The sequence below is a fragment of the Lissotriton helveticus genome (assembly GCF_964261635.1).
Source record: "Lissotriton helveticus chromosome 1_1 unlocalized genomic scaffold, aLisHel1.1 SUPER_1_unloc_36, whole genome shotgun sequence".
Classification (NCBI taxonomy): domain Eukaryota; kingdom Metazoa; phylum Chordata; class Amphibia; order Caudata; family Salamandridae; genus Lissotriton; species Lissotriton helveticus.
In genome coordinates, this window is record NW_027611677.1 from 431,982 (window position 1) to 452,565 (window position 20,584).

The following is a 20,584-nucleotide window of genomic DNA, read 5'->3' on the forward strand; positions in this document are numbered from 1 at the left end:
CAGCTTGCATGCCCCTGTGAGAGCATAAACAACAAGGTTGGCATAGCACTCTACTTGGGTGCCATGACAGACAACACTGCCTGAAGGTATAGGTAATCTTGATATGTCATGGAAGGGGTTGATTCAGTTAAGGACCTCAGAGGCTGGAATCTATATTACTTTTCTCACAACAATATTACCTCTGACACCATGGATGAACATTTCTTTTTGCCACAACAGTCCCTTTTATTGACTTTGGGCTATCAAACAATTAATTTTAGAATTATTTTACAAATTTTTATGCATAATGGTATTCACCTTCGTTTCTGAATGTTTGTCAATTCAACTCTCCTAGTTACAAATCATACATGACATATAAGACAAAAAACATTCACGATTATGTGTTTGAATAACTGTACAACATATATACATTGGAATCAAACATTAAACAGACTCATTTGCATTTAGTTAGTTGCTGGATAGATCAGTGGGTGATAATCTTCTCCACCCTGTCCTACTGATACTTTTGGAGATGTCTGACGGGGGTTGCACTTCCCTGCCCCTCAATCTCATCTATTTGTATAGTCCTATATAGGGTCTGGGATTGTACTTCTCCAAATTATGCTTAGAGGATTTTAGTCTCTATGGCTCTTTGTTCCCAAATGGGAATCCAGAATGCATAAAAGTCCTCCAGGCCTCTATGTTGTTACCAACGCGTTTCGACTGCCTTGTGTTAGGACCAGAAGTGTTTTTCATGGGCAGTCTTCCTCAGGGCTGTATGCTTTGTCTGTAGGACATCAAATTACACCCGTGTTAATTTCCATAAAAGGCCGTTTATCGAGCACCCATGCAGCGGAAGTAAACCGAATACAGAAACACCAGGACAGAACACGCCATCGAGCCCGAAAAATTCACAACTGGGAAAACGGATTCGTGCACCAACTATGGAAATTAACACGGGTGTAATTTGTTGTAAGCGGCTACTCTGCACACAGTAGAAGTGCGAGCAAAGTCACATATGGAGTACTAGGACCCTCTCCCGTCTCCCAGTGATAAGATTCAGCTAGGTGTGAGTGAAACTTCAGCACAGACCTCTAAATGTGTGAGTGTCACTCATGATGAGTGAGACTTGAAGGCTCTAATGTGTGCATGTCGCATCTGATGTCACTGCCCAGGCAACAAATGCAACTTGCCTGACGGTGCTACGAAGTCCTCCTTCAACCGCACATTGATGGTGTGTGGACGAGGAGTGACTTATGATAGGAGAGAGGGTTACCACCTGACCAGTCTTTTATAGGAATGGCATGGTCAGTATTTTCTTGTCCCGGCCAGTACAAAAGTAGGAAGATTACTTAAAGCTGGCATTTTTCCTCTAATCAGTGCAAACTTATAATATCAAATATAAGCAGTAATCACTTTAAAATGTGTTCTAGAGCTGCCTTAATGAATCCTGACTGAGAGTTAAAGTAAATAAAGACAACAAAGCCATGTTAAAAATGAATACAAACACTTTTATTTAAAGTCTTATTGAAGAATAATATCCGGGCCTTTGCAAATTCTTAAAACATGACCAAAAGGCAGGTGGTACCTCTAATAAGAGCCTGTATGAAGGAGTCTGGCATTTGTTAGTCCTGGAATACCATCTCATCCTCAGAGCCGGCACCGGTCACTCAGTGCCATGGGACCATCCACTGAGGGAGAAATCTGTGAGAGTCAGACCTGATTGTTCTGTCTCATGAATGTATTGAGACTGCATTTTACTTTATTTTGTTTTATAAGTGAAACTTTGGGGGGAGTGAGTGGGTAAAAAATGCAGAGAAATGCAAAACTTAATTTGGGGCAAATCGTTGGAAAGTTGTTTGAATACACACAGCCCTATCAAATATAAAGAATTACCCACAGAAACAGGAAAAATAGAAAAACAGACAAATGTTGACTAGTTTAATTCTCGCAGTTTTCTTACATTTTTATGTATTTAATGAAAGTCAGGCTGTCATTTCCAATTCACTTTTGAAGACTGGAGGCGGCGGTTCCGTCAGAGGCCACCAGAGGGCGATCATCGCCTGCTGATGAAACCCACTGAGCTCCACATTGAATGAAAGGGAGAAGGGTTTCCTCTTCCGGGTCAGCGGCGGCAGAGACAGCACCAACAGCTCCGGTGACATCACTTCCGGCCTCTCCTTGTGTTTGCAGCCTGCAGCAGAGGAGGAAGGAGCCCTGTCTGTCTGTGCAGTTACCTCCATCTACAGACCCCCCTCAAACCACAGATCTGCCCCTGCCCCCCTCAGACCCCAGATCTGCCCCCAGCCCCAGGAGGAGAAGAGAGCCTGGACATGTCTGCACAGGTCTCTGCTCAGGTAGGAGATTGTCAGCACCTTCTGCTGTGTTTGTAGAAATAGACTGAATAATCCTGGAGGGAATCTCTGCAGGAGCCGGGCTGAGCTGGGCCCTTCTATCCGGGGGTCCCTGGGGGGGCTGAGCATGGCTCTTCTATCCGGGCCCCTGGTGCTGAGCTGGGCCCTTCTGGCTGAGCTGTGCTCTTCTATCCGGGACCCCCGGGGGCTGAGCTGGGCTCTTCTATCTGGGGCCCCTGGGACTGAGCTGGGCTCTTCTATCTGGGGCCCCCGGGGATGAGCTGGGCTCTTCTATCCGGGGGCCTCTGGGGCTGAGCTGGGCTCTTCTATATGGGGCCCCTGGGGTGGAGATGGGCTCCTCTATCCATGGGATCCTGGGGCTAAGCTGGGCTCTTCTATCCAGAGGGCCCTTGGGGGCTGAGCTGGGCTCTTCTGTCCGGGGGCCCTAGGGGCTGAGCTTAAAACTTAATTTGGTGCAGAGTCAGAAAGTTGTTTGAATATAGACAGTCCTACCAAATATAAAAAATTACCCACAGAAAAAGGAAAAATAGAAAACATTGTCCAGTTTAATTCTAGCAGTTTCTTACATTTGCATATAATTAATGAAATTCAGGCTATTTCCAATTCACTCTTAAAGACTGGAGGCGGCGGTTCCGTCAGCGGCCACCTGAGGGCGCTCCTCGCCCGCTGATGAGACCCACTGAGCTGCACATTGGCTGAAAGGGAGAAGGGTTTCCTCTTCCGGGTAAGCGGCGGCAGAGACAGCACCAGCAGGTGCGGTGACAACACTTCTGGCCTCTCCTGGTGTTTGCAGCCTGCTGCCGAGCAGGAAGGAGCCCTGTCTGTCTGTGCAGTTACCTTCATCTGCAGACCCCCCTCAAACCCCAAATTTACCACCCCCAGACCCCAGACCTGCCCCCCCCCCAGCCCTGGGTCTGAGCTATACTCTTCTATTCGGGGGCCTCTGGGCCTGAGCTGGGCTCTTCTATCCGGGGCCCCTGGGGCTGAGCTGGGCTCTTCTATCTGTGGGCCCTTGGGCTGAGCTGGGCTCTTCTATCCGGGGACCCTGGGCTGAGCTGGACTCTTCTATCCGGGGGTCCTGGGGCTGAGCTGGGCTCTTCTATCCGTGGGCCCTTGGGCTGAGCTGGGCTCTTCTATCCGGGGACCCTGGGCTGAGCTGGACTCTTCTATCCGGGGGTCCTGGGGCTGAGCAGGGCTCTTCTATCCGGGGCCCCTGGGGCTGAGCTGGGCTCTTCTATCCGGGGTCCCTGGGGGCTGTGCTGGGCTCTTCTATCCGGGGGCCCTAAGGCTGAGCTGGGCTCTTCTATCCGTGGGCCCTTGGGCTGAGCTGGGCTCCTCTATACGATTCAGAAAAGGGGGTGGTGATGAACAGAGTGTCTGAATTAAGCAGAACACTCTTACCCAGTCCAAAGATCAGGGCTTGATCCATCACCGTTATTTAGCTCACTGCCCCATCCCAGCTCAGAACCTGGCTATATGCAAATTAGTCTGTCCCTGGCCCAGTGCATCATGGGAACAGGGCAGACCAAACTACCAAGCCAATTCTTCACCAGAAAGGAGACAAGCTATCGGGGACTGGTTTCTGGCATTTCAGCCTCTTCGGCCCAGCTTGCTTGAATCCTGATGGAGCAGTGAGCAAGGGACTCATGTCTGAGTATACCCTGCCACACCTATAGTGGCCAAAAACGATTCAGAAAAGGGGGTGGTGATGAACAGAGTGTCTGAATTAAGCAGACCACTCTTACCCAGTCCAAAGATCAGGGCTTGATCCATCACCGTTATTTAGCTCACTGCCCCATCCCAGCTCAGAACCTGGCTATATACAAATTAGTCTGTCCCTGGCCCAGTGCATTGTGGTAAATAAATAAATAATACCTCTCTTTTTGACTAGATATAACAATAACAGATAGCTCAATAAATAAGAGTCAAGATTCGAGGTAGTAGGAGTTTGCAGGTTTAATACAGCATAAAGGACAGGAACAGGACAACCTGCACGGAAATAGGATGGCAGCGCTGCACAACTTTAATAACAATGCACAAGTATATATACTAAAACAATTGCATTACAGTACATACAATAGGCGGAGCAGTGGGTGGGGTGCGTAGCAGTCGCGAAAGATAAGGGTGAAAATGGGTGTAACAGGAGGTGTGGACAGGGCGTATACATAGACATGTGATGTAAACGTAACAGAATATGTCATAAATGGGGCGGAAACATGGAGGGGGCTACCTAAGGAGCCGGGACCTCTAACCTAGTGGTGCGCGCAAACTGGCAATGACGTGTTACTAGGAGAAGCTGGGGGCTATGACTTCTGCGCTAGAGGGAGAGACTGAAGTCTGGAGAGTCAGAGCGACATGTACCTAAACACTATCTAGTATCTGATGTTTAGAGAACATGTTGATAGAATCCAAAAGTTATCGGGGTAAAGGCTAACAGATTCTAAGACTGGTGCATGAATTATTCTACATGTAGTGCGTATTGAGGAATATTAAATGACCATTAATACAGTATTTCTCTTACATGGAGACGTAAAGGCTAGACCATGACGGAAACTATTGATGCGATTCAGTAGTTTAGGAATGCAGAGAAGGAGGACTGGACTGATAACTAGAATCATAACATACTCTTGGCAGACTGGCAGGCAGAGCCAGGCCGAGCCGGGCACTGTGAGGCAGGAAGTAAGTGAAGGGTCAGGAATACAGGTGGGGGCTGTATCGCTCCTCAGCGAGGGCTCAGGAGACAGGAGCTGAATCTGGTGTCCGGGCCCTTTTGAGGCCTAGAAACGGGGACTTTTCAATGAAATAACGTGCACACTGAGAAACGTGGCAACGTAACTTTACATAGGCCTAATACTCGTTGTATTCACGAGAACTGGAACTGGCATACTAGAGATGGACACAACTGTAATTGCGTCTTTAATCGAACATGGGGAATACATATGCATATTAATCATGCACACATAACATAAGATGGGAAACACGTAGGGACACAGAACATGGCAAAATTTACTTTTCCACATTCCCTCCTTGTCACTACGTTTCCATCAGGAAACATCAATATTCATGATACCATCTATCATTTCACAGAGTATCATTTGCTCGTCTCGAATTGTCTTGGAACGGGATTTAGGACGGGACTTGGGACTAGGAATACAAGAGGTAGCACAAATGCCGCAAATCGCAGTGCCACATTGTATACAGAGGCAGCAACTGAATATGATCGCTACTGCAATACCTAGAAAGGACAATACTTTCCATCCCCAGGCAGAAATTATACTCCAGAACCAACCGGACCATGTCCAGGTGCCTGGATTTTGGTGTAACAGATGGGCAATTTTATGAAGTCTGGTTATAGCTGAATAAACAGACGGCGCGTTATTAGGAATGAAAATGCAGCAACTAGATCCGATGACTCTACATGCTCCTCCTCTATCGGCCAGTATGACGTCAAGAACGAGACGATTTTGGAGCACGACAATTCTCATAGCAGATTGCTCTTCGGTTAGGTTACCTAGAGCAGAAGTAGTTTCAGTCACTACCGCTTCAAGGGTTCTGGTTAATCTACGTATCAGTTTACTATTCGAGACAGTACCTAAGTAGGGAAAGAAACCTTTATTGAGATCTATATATTGTTCTAGAGCAGTTTAGTCTAGTGATGCATGAAAAGGTTAAATTGATTTAAAAATTTATGGAGATATACATTATGTTTAGCATGTTATTAGGCACGTGTTCCTTGCTGTTTTTTTCATTTTCCACCATTTTTGACCGTTTTATGTCACTTTGAAGCGCTGGTGATGATTGGGAAATTGATGAAAATTGTGATGAGGGATGATTCGAAAGTGCTGAAAATACATTTGGGAACTATTCAGGACATTGCAATCACACCTATATAGTTTTTAAATGATTTTGAAGTATTAAAATTTTTAAACATCATAAGGGAGGCAAGCTGAAATTTTACCCCACTCGGAGTTCCATGACCTCGGACACAAAAGTGACCTTGTACCCCTGAAATTTAAAATGCTAATTTTCATGTTTATTTGTAAAGCTATTCATTCTGTTTCATTCATTGTGTGTTTATAATGCTCTAAGGCCACTTTAACACTCATTTGTTTTCATTTCAATCCATTTTTGAACACTTTGATGCACCATTGATGTTTTTGGACTTAGTCATTTTTTGCTTCAGGGGACTTCAAAAGTGTTTGAAATTCATTTTGGAGGTACACAGAACAGTGCAAATGCAGTTATATAGCATTCATGACACTGCAAGTACACCTATATAGTTTATTAATGATTTTGATGCACTAAAATATTTGACCTCCATAAGGGGGAACGCTGAAATTTTACTCCGCTCGGAGTTCCATGACTTCCGTGACCTTGTCCCCCTGAAATTTAAAATAACAATTTTTAATGTTTTTGTAAAACTAGTCATTCTATATCATTCAATATATGTTCAGCATGCTATCGGGCCACTGTAGCACTTTGTTTTTTTTTTCATTTTAACCCAATTTTGACCGTTTTTTAACACTTTATGATGTTTTTGGACTTAGTCATTTTTTTACTTCAACAGACTTCAAAAGTGTTACAAATTCATTTTGGAGGGGCACAGAACACTGCAAATACAGTTATACAGTATTCAGGACACTGCAATTACACCTATATAGTTTTTAAATGATTTTGATGTATTAACATTTTTGACCTCCATGGGGAGGGCACTCAAGCTAAACTTTTACCCAGCTCAGAGTTCCACGACCTCGGACACAGAAGTGACCATGTCCCCCTGAAACTGAAAATGCAAATTTTCAACTTTATTTTTATTTTTTGACTCTGTTTCATTCATTGTGTGTTTATAATGCAAGTAAGCCACAATTATTTTTGTTTTAATCAATTTTTTTGTATTTTTTCACACTTTGATGCATCTTGAGACAAAGACATTTTTTGCTTCAGGTACACTTCAAAGGTGATAGAAATTCATTTTGGAGGTGCACAGGACACTACAATTGCACATGTATAGCATTCCAAACACTGCAGTTGCACCTGTACACTTTTTAAATGATTTTGTGTTATATATTTTTTTGACCTCTTGGAGCACATGAAGCACCATAGCCTTCTGTAGAAGAAGTGACTCTGTACCCTGAACAGCTAAAATGTGACAAATATCACTACAACAGGTGGATGGATGCTTGAATTGGGTCTCATACATTGCTGATATATCACCTGAGGTATAATTTGGGTTCCTGATGTCCACAAGGACCCACAAACTGTCATGAGAGTCGATACCGAAAATTAGCACAAATCGTCAAAAAAACTTTTTTTGACAAGATTTGCTAATTTGTGAAATAGCTCAGACTGGATATCAGAGACACCGTTTGAGTGTTCGAGATATAAATGCACTTTTTAGAAAGGTCAGATCTGATGCTTTCATTTGATCTGTCTAACTCTGGTATTATTTGAAGTTTTTTTTCCAGCTTCCAGCCAAGGGAAAAAACTAATATCGTACCCGATTTTGAGCACCTTGGGCTGGGTGGAAGAAGTGACTTTGCCCCCTTAAACCCCAAAACTTCAAAAAGTTACCCCTGGAGTCTAGAAATGGGTCATAGACACTCCTGCAATGTCATCTGAGGTACACTATGGGGTCCTTGGCTCCAGAACTAGAAATGTGATGTGACTCTGGGCTCTATGGCCTATAATGGAAAAAATGAGTTTGACACCAAACACCTCGAAATGTCAGAAATAGGAGTCAAACATGTACCTGGAGGCTGGAAATGAGCCCTAGACACTCTTGCTATATCACCTGAGCTATATAAGGGGGTCCTGGTGGCTACAGGGACCTGAAAACAGTCATTAGGGTTGATACTGAAAATTAGCAAAAATCGTCAAAAAATATTTTTTTGACAAGATTTGCTAATTTTCCAAATAGCTCAGAATGGATATCACAGTAACTTTGTGAGTGTCCAGGACCTAAATATACTTGTTAGAAAGCTCAGATCTGATGTTTTCATGTGATCTATGTACCTTTGGTATTATCTGAAGTTTTTTTCAAGCTTCCAGCCAAGGGAAAAACCTGATATCGTACCCGATTCTGAGTATATAATACATAGCAGAATGTGCCCTTTAATTCTTGAAGCATATAAGTTAAAGACTTAATTTCAATTGCAGATTCTAGCTAAGATTCGTATGCATTCTTGTACCAATTCTTTCTGCATGTGGCCCACATAGAAAGTGCACGAAATGGAAGTTGAATCCATACGAGGCGATTTTCGATTTCCGGCCATCTGGTCACCCAAATCTCAAAGATTATTGTTAATAATTCAGTGTGTTTTTATGCTATTTAGCTAATAATGCATGAACCTGTTTATTAACATGTGCATAATGAGATACCAAAGAGAAAATAATGAAAATGTATTGGTAAACCGTATTTTGGTAGACTTTAAAAAACCCCATTGAAAAACACATGCATCACCAATGCTGCTTTTTGCTTGTGCCTAAAACGAAAATGTGTTATTAAAAAGTGAATATAACACATAGAGATGTTTTTTCTTTTGTTTATGAAGCCTAATGTGAAGGCAGGTCACACCTATGTTTTACTTTGAAAAAATCTCTTTTCTAAAATTTATGGCGTTACCTTGTTTTTTAATATAGCTAAAAAAACAATTGTTAAAGTCGCTTATAAAAAAGTGATCGTAAATGCTATTTTTTTTTTTTTTTCAGCTTGAGGTTCAGTTTAATATGAGTCTTAATTTGATGTATCACTTGCCCTAGTAAACAATCCCCAAAGACTATTTTTTTTCATTTTTCCCAAGCTCAATGTTAAACACATGCATCACCAATGATGCAAAAAGTCAAGTCAGAAATTTCAAACAGCAATAAAAAAGTGAGAAAAACAGATATTTGAAAAATTCCTTTTGTTTATGCGGCCTTATGTCCAAAGCCATCCAACAAGAGCATTTTTTTTTAAATTCGGTCGATTTAAAAAAAATCTGCGAACTATTTTATTTCTCTCAAAAAAGTGCCAAAAAGTGACTTTTTGTGCAAAAAAGTGCCCGTACAATATTTTTTCATCTAATAAACTTTGTATGACTCAGAATACACTTAGGCTTTAGGTCAATGTGTTTTCGTTTGGGGGAGGGGCCCAGGGGAAAAAACACCTTTGGGGTGAATGCATCACTGGTGCTGCTCTCTAGAAAAAAGGGTACCCCAATATTTTTTTCTGAAAAAAGGGGGGTGCATATGAAAGAGGGCGTCAAAATATTATGATTGAGCACCTTTTTTTTTTCCGGCTTGGTCAAAGGTCAGGCTACCAGCTTGACTCTTGTCTCACCAGTGATGCATTTGCATCACTAGTGATGCACATGCATCACCAGTGCTGCATATCAGGTTTAGTGTGCATCACTAGTGATGCATGAAAAGGTTAAATTGATTTAAAAATGTATGGAGATATACATTATGTTTAGCATGTTATTAGGCACGTGTTCCTTGCTGTTTTTTTCATTTTCCACCATTTTTGACCGTTTTATGTCACTTTGAAGCGCTGGTGATGATTGGGAAATTGATGAAAATTGTGATGAGGGATGATTCAAAAGTGCTGAAAATACATTTGGGAACTATTCAGGACATTGCAATCACACCTATATAGTTTTTAAATGATTTTGAAGTATTAAAATTTTTAAACATCATAAGGGAGGCAAGCTGAAATTTTACCCCACTCGGAGTTCCATGACCTCGGACACAAAAGTGACCTTGTACCCCTGAAATTTAAAATGCTAATTTTCATGTTTATTTGTAAAGCTATTCATTCTGTTTCATTCATTGTGTGTTTATAATGCTCTAAGGCCACTTTAACACTCATTTGTTTTCATTTCAATCCATTTTTGAACACTTTGATGCACCATTGATGTTTTTGGACTTAGTCATTTTTTGCTTCAGGGGACTTCAAAAGTGTTTGAAATTCATTTTGGAGGTACACAGAACAGTGCAAATGCAGTTATATAGCATTCATGACACTGCAAGTACACCTACATAGTTTATTAATGATTTTGATGCACTAAAATATTTGACCTCCATAAGGGGGAACGCTGAAATTTTACTCCGCTCGGAGTTCCATGACTTCCGTGACCTTGTCCCCCTGAAATTTAAAATAACAATTTTTAATGTTTTTGTAAAACTAGTCATTCTATATCATTCAATATATGTTCAGCATGCTATCGGGCCACTGTAGCACTTTGTTTTTTTTTCATTTTAACCCAATTTTGACCGTTTTTTAACACTTTATGATGTTTTTGGACTTAGTCATTTTTTGCTTCAACAGACTTCAAAAGTGTTATAAATTCATTTTGGAGGGGCACAGAACACTGCAAATACAGTTATACAGTATTCAGGACACTGCAATTACACCTATATAGTTTTTAAATGATTTTGATGTATTACAATTTTTGACCTCCATGGGGAGGGCACTCAAGCTAAACTTTTACCCAGCTCAGAGTTCCACGACCTCGGACACAGAAGTGACCATGTCCCCATGAAACTGAAAATGCAAATTTTCAACTTTATTTTTATTTTTTGACTCTGTTTCATTCATTGTGTGTTTATAATGCAAGTAAGCCACAATTATTTTTGTTTTAATCAATTTTTTTGTATTTTTTCACACTTTGATGCATCTTGAGACAAAGACATTTTTTGCTTCAGGTACACTTCAAAGGTGATAGAAATTCATTTTGGAGGTGCACAGGACACTACAATTGCACATGTATAGCATTCCAAACACTGCAGTTGCACCTGTACACTTTTTAAATGATTTTGTGTTATATATTTTTTTGACCTCTTGGAGCACATGAAGCACCATAGCCTTCTGTAGAAGAAGTGACTCTGTACCCTGAACAGCTAAAATGTGACAAATATCACTACAACAGGTGGATGGATGCTTGAATTGGGTCTCATACATTGCTGATATATCACCTGAGGTATAATTTGGGTTCCTGATGTCCACAAGGACCCACAAACTGTCATGAGAGTCGATACAGAAAATTAGCACAAATCGTCAAAAAAACTTTTTTTGACAAGATTTGCTAATTTGTGAAATAGCTCAGACTGGATATCAGAGACACCGTTTGAGTGTTCGAGATATAAATGCACTTTTTAGAAAGGTCAGATCTGATGCTTTCATTTGATCTGTCTAACTCTGGTATTATTTGAAGTTTTTTTTCCAGCTTCCAGCCAAGGGAAAAAACTAATATCGTACCCGATTTTGAGCACCTTGGGCTGGGTGGAAGAAGTGACTTTGCCCCCTTAAACCCAAAAACTTCAAAAAGTTACCCCTGGAGTCTAGAAATGGGTCATAGACACTCCTGCAATGTCATCTGAGGTACACTATGGGGTCCTTGGCTCCAGAACTAGAAATGTGATGTGACTCTGGGCTCTATGGCCTATAATGGAAAAAATGAGTTTGACACCAAACACCTCGAAATGTCAGAAATAGGAGTCAAACATGTACCTGGAGGCTGGAAATGAGCCCTAGACACTCTTGCTATATCACCTGAGCTATATAAGGGGGTCCTGGTGGCTACAGGGACCTGAAAACAGTCATTAGGGTTGATACTGAAAATTAGCAAAAATCGTCAAAAAATATTTTTTTGACAAGATTTGCTAATTTTCCAAATAGCTCAGAATGGATATCACAGTAACTTTGTGAGTGCCCAGGACCTAAATATACTTGTTAGAAAGCTCAGATCTGATGTTTTCATGTGATCTATGTACCTTTGGTATTATCTGAAGTTTTTTTCAAGCTTCCAGCCAAGGGAAAAACCTGATATCGTACCCGATTCTGAGTATATAATACATAGCAGAATGTGCCCTTTAATTCTTGAAGCATATAAGTTAAAGACTTAATTTCAATTGCAGATTCTAGCTAAGATTCGTATGCATTCTTGTACCAATTCTTATGCATGTGGCCCACATAGAAAGTGCACGAAATGGAAGTTGAATCCATACGAGGCGATTTTCGATTTCCGGCCATCTGGTCACCCAAATCTCAAAGATTATTGTTAATAATTCAGTGTGTTTTTATGCTATTTAGCTAATAATGCATGAACCTGTTTATTAACATGTGCATAATGAGATACCAAAGAGAAAATAATGAAAATGTATTGGTAAACCGTATTTTGGTAGACTTTAAAAAACCCCATTGAAAAACACATGCATCACCAATGCTGCTTTTTGCTTGTGCCTAAAACGAAAATGTGTTATTAAAAAGTGAATATAACACATAGAGATGTTTTTTCTTTTGTTTATGAAGCCTAATGTGAAGGCAGGTCACACCTATGTTTTACTTTGAAAAAATCTCTTTTCTAAAATGTATGGCGTTACCTTGTTTTTTAATATAGCTAAAAAAACAATTGTTAAAGTCGCTTATAAAAAAGTAATCGTAAATGCTATTTTGTTTTTTTTTTCAGCTTGAGGTTCAGTTTAATATGAGTCTTAATTTGATGTATCACTTGCCCTAGTAAACAATCCCCAAAGTCTATTTTTTTTCATTTTTCCCAAGCTCAATGTTAAACACATGCATCACCAATGATGCAAAAAGTCAAGTCAGAAATTTCAAACAGCAATAAAAAAGTGAGAAAAACAGATATTTGAAAAATTCCTTTTGTTTATGCGGCCTTATGTCCAAAGCCATCCAACAAGAGCATTTTTTTTTAAATTCGGTCGATTTAAAAAAAATCTGCGAACTATTTTATTTCTCTCAAAAAAGTGCCAAAAAGTGACTTTTTGTGCAAAAAAGTGCCCTTACAATATTTTTTCATCTAATAAACTTTGTATGACTCAGAATACACTTAGGCTTCAGGTCAATGTGTTTTCGTTTGGGGGAGGGGCCCAGGGGAAAAAACACCTTTGGGGTGAATGCATCACTGGTGCTGCTCTCTAGAAAAAAGGGTACCCCAATATTTTTTTCTGAAAAAAGGGGGGTGCATATGAAAGAGGGCGTCAAAATATTATGATTGAGCACCTTTTTTTTCCGGCTTGGTCAAAGGTCAGGCTACCAGCTTGACTCTTGTCTCACCAGTGATGCATTTGCATCACTAGTGATGCACATGCATCACCAGTGCTGCATATCAGGTTTAGTGTGCATCACTAGTGATGCATGAGAAAGGTTAAATTGAATTAAAAATGTATGGAGATATACATTATGTTTAGCATGTTATTAGGCATGTGTTCCTTGCTGTTTTTTTTCATTTTCCACCATTTTTGACCGTTTTATGTCACTTTGAAGCGCTGGTGATGATTGGGAAATTGATGAAAATTGTGATGAGGGATGATTCAAAAGTGCTGAAAATACATTTGGGAACTATTCAGGACATTGCAATCACACCTATATAGTTTTTAAATGATTTTGAAGTATTAACATTTTTAAACATCATAAGGGAGGCAAGCTGAAATTTTACCCCACTCGGAGTTCCATGACCTCGGACACAAAAGTGACCTTGTACCCCTGAAATTTAAAATGCTAATTTTCATGTTTATTTGTAAAGCTATTCATTCTGTTTCATTCATTGTGTGTTTATAATGCTCTAAGGCCACTTTAACACTCATTTGTTTTCATTTCAATCCATTTTTGAACACTTTGATGCACCATTGATGTTTTTGGACTTAGTCATTTTTTGCTTCAGGGGACTTCAAAAGTGTTTGAAATTCATTTTGGAGGTACACAGAACAGTGCAAATGCAGTTATATAGCATTCATGACACTGCAAGTACACCTATATAGTTTATTAATGATTTTGATGCACTAAAATATTTGACCTCCATAAGGGGGAAAGCTGAAATTTTACCCCGCTCGGAGTTCCATGACTTCCGTGACCTTGTCCCCCTGAAATTTAAAATAACAATTTTTAATGTTTTTGTAAAACTAGTCATTCTATATCATTCAATATATGTTCAGCATGCTATCGGGCCACTGTAGCACTTTGGTTTTTTTTCATTTTAACCCAATTTTGACCGTTTTTTAACACTTTATGATGTTTTTGGACTTAGTCATTTTTTGCTTCAACAGACTTCAAAAGTGTTATAAATTCATTTTGGAGGGGCACAGAACACTGCAAATACAGTTATACAGTATTCAGGACACTGCAATTACACCTATATAGTTTTTAAATGATTTTGATGTATTAACATTTTTGACCTCCATGGGGAGGGCACTGAAGCTAAACTTTTACCCAGCTCAGAGTTCCACGACCTCGGACACAGAAGTGACCATGTCCCCCTGAAACTGAAAATGCAAATTTTCAACTTTATTTTTATTTTTTGACTCTGTTTCATTCATTGTGTGTTTATAATGCAAGTAAGCCACAATTATTTTTATTTTAATCAATTTTTTTGCATTTTTTCACACTTTGATGCATCTTGAGACAAAGAAATTTTTTGCTTCAGGTACACTTCAAAGGTGATAGAAATTCATTTTGGAGGTGCACAGGACACTACAATTGCACATTTATAGCATTCCAAACACTGCAGTTGCACCTGTACACTTTTTAAATGATTTTGTGTTATATATTTTTTTGACCTCTTGGAGCACATGAAGCACCATAGCCTTCTGTAGAAGAAGTGACTCTGTACCCTGAACAGCTAAAATGTGACAAATATCACTACAACAGGTGGATGGATGCTTGAATTGGGTCTCATACATTGCTGATATATCACCTGAGGTATAATTTGGGTTCCTGATGTCCACAAGGACCCACAAACTGTCATGAGAGTCGATACCGAAAATTAGCACAAATCGTCAAAAAAACTATTTTTGACAAGATTTGCTAATTTGTGAAATAGCTCAGACTGGATATCAGAGACACCGTTTGAGTGTTCGAGATATAAATGCACTTTTTAGAAAGGTCAGATCTGATGCTTTCATTTGATCTGTCTAACTCTGGTATTATTTGAAGTTTTTTTTCCAGCTTCCAGCCAAGGGAAAAACCTAATATCGTACCCGATTTTGAGCACCTTGGGCTGGGTGGAAGAAGTGACTTTGCCCCCTTAAACCCAAAAACTTCAAAAAGTTACCCCTGGAGTCTAGAAATGGGTCATAGACACTCCTGCAATGTCATCTGAGGTACACTATGGGGTCCTTGGCTCCAGAACTAGAAATGTGATGTGACTCTGGGCTCTCTGGCCTATAATGGAAAAAATTCGTTTGACACCAAACACCTCGAAATGTCAGAAATAGGAGTCAAACATGTACCTGGAGGCTGGAAATGAGCCCTAGACACTCTTGCTATATCACCTGAGCTATATAAGGGGGTCCTGGTGGCTACAGGGACCTGAAAACAGTCATTAGGGTTGATACTGAAAATTAGCAAAAATCGTCAAAAAATATTTTTTTGACAAGATTTGCTAATTTTCCAAATAGCTCAGAATGGATATCACAGTAACTTTGTGAGTGCCCAGGACCTAAATATACTTGTTAGAAAGCTCAGATCTGATGTTTTCATGTGATCTATGTACCTTTGGTATTATCTGAAGTTTTTTTCAAGCTTCCAGCCAAGGGAAAAACCTGATATCGTACCCGATTCTGAGTATATAATACATAGCAGAATGTGCCCTTTAATTCTTGAAGCATATAAGTTAAAGACTTAATTTCAATTGCAGATTCTAGCTAAGATTCGTATGCATTCGTGTACCAATTCTTATGCATGTGGCCCACATAGAAAGTGCACGAAATGGAAGTTGAATCCATACGAGGCGATTTTCGATTTCCGGCCATCTGGTCACCCAAATCTCAAAGATTATTGTTAATAATTCAGTGTGTTTTTATGCTATTTAGCTAATAATGCATGAACCTGTTTATTAACATGTGCATAATGAGATACCAAAGAGAAAATAATGAAAATGTATTGGTAAACCATATTTTGGTAGACTTTAAAAAACCCCATTGAAAAACACATGCATCACCAATGCTGCTTTTTGCTTGTGCCTAAAACGAAAATGTTTTATTAAAAAGTGAATATAACACATAGAGATGTTTTTTCTTTTGTTTATGAAGCCTAATGTGAAGGCAGGTCACACCTATGTTTTACTTTGAAAAAATCTCTTTTCTAAAATTTACGGCGTTACCTTGCTTTTTAATATAGCTAAAAAAACAATTGTTAAAGTCGCTTATAAAAAAGTGATCGTAAATGCTATTTTGTTTTTTTTTTCGGCTTGAGGTTCAGTTTAATATGAGTCTTTATTTGATGTATCCCTTGCCCTAGTAAACAATCCCCAAAGTCTATTTTTTTTCATTTTTCCCAAGCTCAATGTTAAACACATGCATCACCAATGATGCAAAAGTCAAGTCAGAAATTTCAAACAGCAATAAAAAAGTGAGAAAAACAGATATTTGAAAAATTCCTTTTGTTTATGCGGCCTTTAGTCCAAAGCCATCCAACAAGAGCATTTTTTTTTAAATTCGGTCGATTTAAAAAAAATCTGCGAACTATTTTATTTCTCTCAAAAAAGTGCCAAAAAGTGACTTTTTGTGCAAAAAAGTGCCCGTACAATATTTTTTCATCTAATAAACTTTGTATGACTCAGAATACACTTAGGCTTCAGGTCAATGTGTTTTCGTTTGGGGGCGGGGCCCAGGGGAAAAAACACCTTTGGGGTGAATGCATCACTGGTGCTGCTCTCTAGAAAAAAGGGTACCCCAATATTTTTTTCTGAAAAAAGGGGGGTGCATATGAAAGAGGGCGTGAAAATATTATGATTGAGCACCTTTTTTTTCCGGCTTGGTCAAAGGTCAGGCTACCAGCTTGACTCTTGTCTCACCAGTGATGCATTTGCATCACTAGTGATGCACATGCATCACCAGTGCTGCATATCAGGTTTAGTGTGCATCACTAGTGATGCATGAAAAGGTTAAATTGATTTAAAAATTTATGGAGATATACATTATGTTTAGCATGTTATTAGGCACGTGTTCCTTGCTGTTTTTTTCATTTTCCACCATTTTTGACCGTTTTATGTCACTTTGAAGCGCTGGTGATGATTGGGAAATTGATGAAAATTGTGATGAGGGATGATTCAAAAGTGCTGAAAATACATTTGGGAACTATTCAGGACATTGCAATCACACCTATATAGTTTTTAAATGATTTTGAAGTATTAACATTTTTAAACATCATAAGGGAGGCAAGCTGAAATTTTACCCCACTCGGAGTTCCATGACCTCGGACACAAAAGTGACCTTGTACCCCTGAAATTTAAAATGCTAATTTTCATGTTTATTTGTAAAGCTATTCATTCTGTTTCATTCATTGTGTGTTTATAATGCTCTAAGGCCACTTTAACACTCATTTGTTTTCATTTCAATCCATTTTTGAACACTTTGATGCACCATTGATGTTTTTGGACTTAGTCATTTTTTGCTTCAGGGGACTTCAAAAGTGTTTGAAATTTGTTTTGGAGGTACACAGAACAGTGCAAATGCAGTTATATAGCATTCATGACACTGCAAGTACACCTATATAGTTTATTAATGATTTTGATGCACTAAAATATTTGACCTCCATAAGGGGGAAAGCTGAAATTTTACCACGCTCGGAGTTCCATGACTTCCGTGACCTTGTCCCCCTGAAATTTAAAATAACAATTTTTAATGTTTTTGTAAAACTAGTCATTCTATATCATTCAATATATGTTCAGCATGCTATTGGGCCACTGTAGCACTTTGTTTTTTTTCATTTTAACCCAATTTTGACCGTTTTTTTACACTTTATGATGTTTTTGGACTTAGTTATTTTTTGCTTCAGCAGACTTCAAAAGTGTTATAAATTCATTTTGGAGCGGCACAGAACACTGCAAATACAGTTATACAGTATTCATGACACTGCAATTACACCTATATAGTTTTTAAATGATTTTGATGTATTAACATTTTTGACATCCATGGAGAGGGCACTCAAGCTAAACTTTTACCCAGCTCAGAGTTCCACGACCTCGGACACAGAAGTGACCATGTCCCCCTGAAACTGAAAATGCAAATTTTCAACTTTATTTTTATTTTTTGACTCTGTTTCATTCATTGTGTGTTTATAATGCAAGTAAGCCACAATTATTTTTATTTTAATCAATTTTTTTGCATTTTTTCACACTTTGATGCATCTTGAGACAAAGCCATTTTTTGCTTCAGGTACACTTCAAAGGTGATAGAAATTCATTTTGGAGGTGCACAGGACACTACAATTGCACATTTATAGCATTCCAAACACTGCAGTTGCACCTGTACACTTTTTAAATGATTTTGTGTTATATCTTTTTTTGACCTCTTGGAGCACATGAAGCACCATAGCCTTCTGTAGAAGAAGTGACTCTGTACCCTGAACAGCTAAAATGTGACAAATATCACTACAACAGGTGGATGGATGCTTGAATTGGGTCTCATACATTGCTGATATATCACCTGAGGTATAATTTGGGTTCCTGATGTCCACAAGGACCCACAAACTGTCATGAGAGTCGATACCGAAAATTAGCAAAAATCGTCCCAAAAACTTTTTTTTACAAGATTTGCTAATTTGTCAAATAGCTCAGACTGGATATCAGAGACACCGTTTGAGTGTTCGAGATATAAATACACTTTTTAGAAAGGTCAGATCTGATGCTTTCATTTGATCTGCCTAACTCTGGTATTATTTGACGTTTTTTTTCCAGCTTCCAGCCAAGGGAAAAACCTAATATCGTACCCGATTTTGAGCACCTTGGGCTGGGTGGAAGAAGTGACTTTGCCCCCTTAAACCCAAAAACTTCAAAAAGTTACCCCTGGAGTCTAGAAATGGGTCATAGACACTCCTGCAATGTCATCTGAGGTACACTATGGGGTCCTTGGCTCCAGAACTAGAAATGTGATGTGACTCTGGGCTCTATGGCCTATAATGGAAAAAATGAGTTTGACACCAAACACCTCGAAATGTCAGAAATAGGAGTCAAAAATGTACCTGGAGGCTGGAAATGAGCCCTAGACACTCTTGCTATATCACCTGAGCTATATAAGGGGGTCCTGGTGGCTACAGGGACCTGAAAACAGTCATTAGGGTTGATACTGAAAATTAGCAAAAATCGTCAAAAAATATTTTTTTGACAAGATTTGCTAAATTTCCAAATAGCTCAGAATGGATATCACAGTAACTTTGTGAGTGCTCAGGACCTAAATATACTTGTTAGAAAGCTCAGATCTGATGTTTTCATGTGATCTATGTACCGTTGGTATTATCTGAAGTTTTTTTCAAGCTTCCAGCCAAGGGAAAAACCTGATATCGTACCCGATTCTGAGCATATAATACATAGCAGAATGTGCCCTTTAATTCTTGAAGCATATAAGTTAAAGACTTAATTTCAATTGCAGATTCTAGCTAAGATTCGTATGCAATATTGTTCCAATTCTTATGCATGTGGCCCACATAGAAAGTGCACGAAATGGAAGTTGAATCCATTCGAGGCGATTTTCGATTTCCGGCCATCTGGTCACCCAAATCTCAAAGATTATTGTTAATAATTCAGTGTGTTTTTATGCTAATAATGCATGAACCTGTTTATTAACATGTGCATAATGAGATACCAAAGAGAAAATAATGAAAATGTATTGGTAAACCGTATTTTGGTAGACTTTAAAAAAAACCATTGAAAAACACATGCATCACCAATGCTGCTTTTTGCTTGTGCCTAAAACGAAAATGTGTTATTAAAAAGTGAATATAACACATAGAGATGTTTTTTCTTTTGTTTATGAAGCCTAATGTGAAGGCAGGTCACACCTATGTTTTACTTTGAAAAAATCTCTTTTCTAAAATTTACGGCGTTACCTTGTTTTTTAATATAGCTAAAAAACAATTGTTAAAGTCGCTTATAAAAAAGTGATCGTAAATGCTATTTTTTTTTTTTTTCAGCTTGAGGTTCAGTTTAATATGAGTCTTAATTTGATGTATCACTTGCCCTAGTAAACAATCCCCAAAGTCTATTTTTTTTCATTTTTCCCAAGCTCAATGTTAAACACATGCATCACCAATGATGCAAAAAGTCAAGTCAGAAATTTCAAACAGCAATAAAAAAGTGAGAAAAACAGATATTTGAAAAATTCCTTTTGTTTATGCGGCCTTATGTCCAAAGCCATCCAACAAGAGCATTTTTTTTTTAATTCGGTCGATTTAAAAAAAATCTGCGAACTATTTTATTTCTCTCAAAAAAGTGCCAAAAAGTGACTTTTTGTGCAAA

At 39.0% G+C, this 20,584-nt stretch overlaps 1 protein-coding gene across 1 annotated transcript in view; it reads left to right on the forward strand.

The window, feature by feature from the left end:
• Positions 1-2,178: 2,178 nt before the first annotated feature.
• LOC144805965 (uncharacterized) overlaps positions 2,179-20,584 on the forward strand; it is a 451,244-nt gene continuing 432,838 nt past the window's right edge. The window contains exon 1 of the mRNA XM_078672426.1: positions 2,179-2,336. The gene's annotated coding sequence lies outside the window, so the exon portion shown is untranslated. The remainder of the gene's footprint in view (positions 2,337-20,584) is intronic.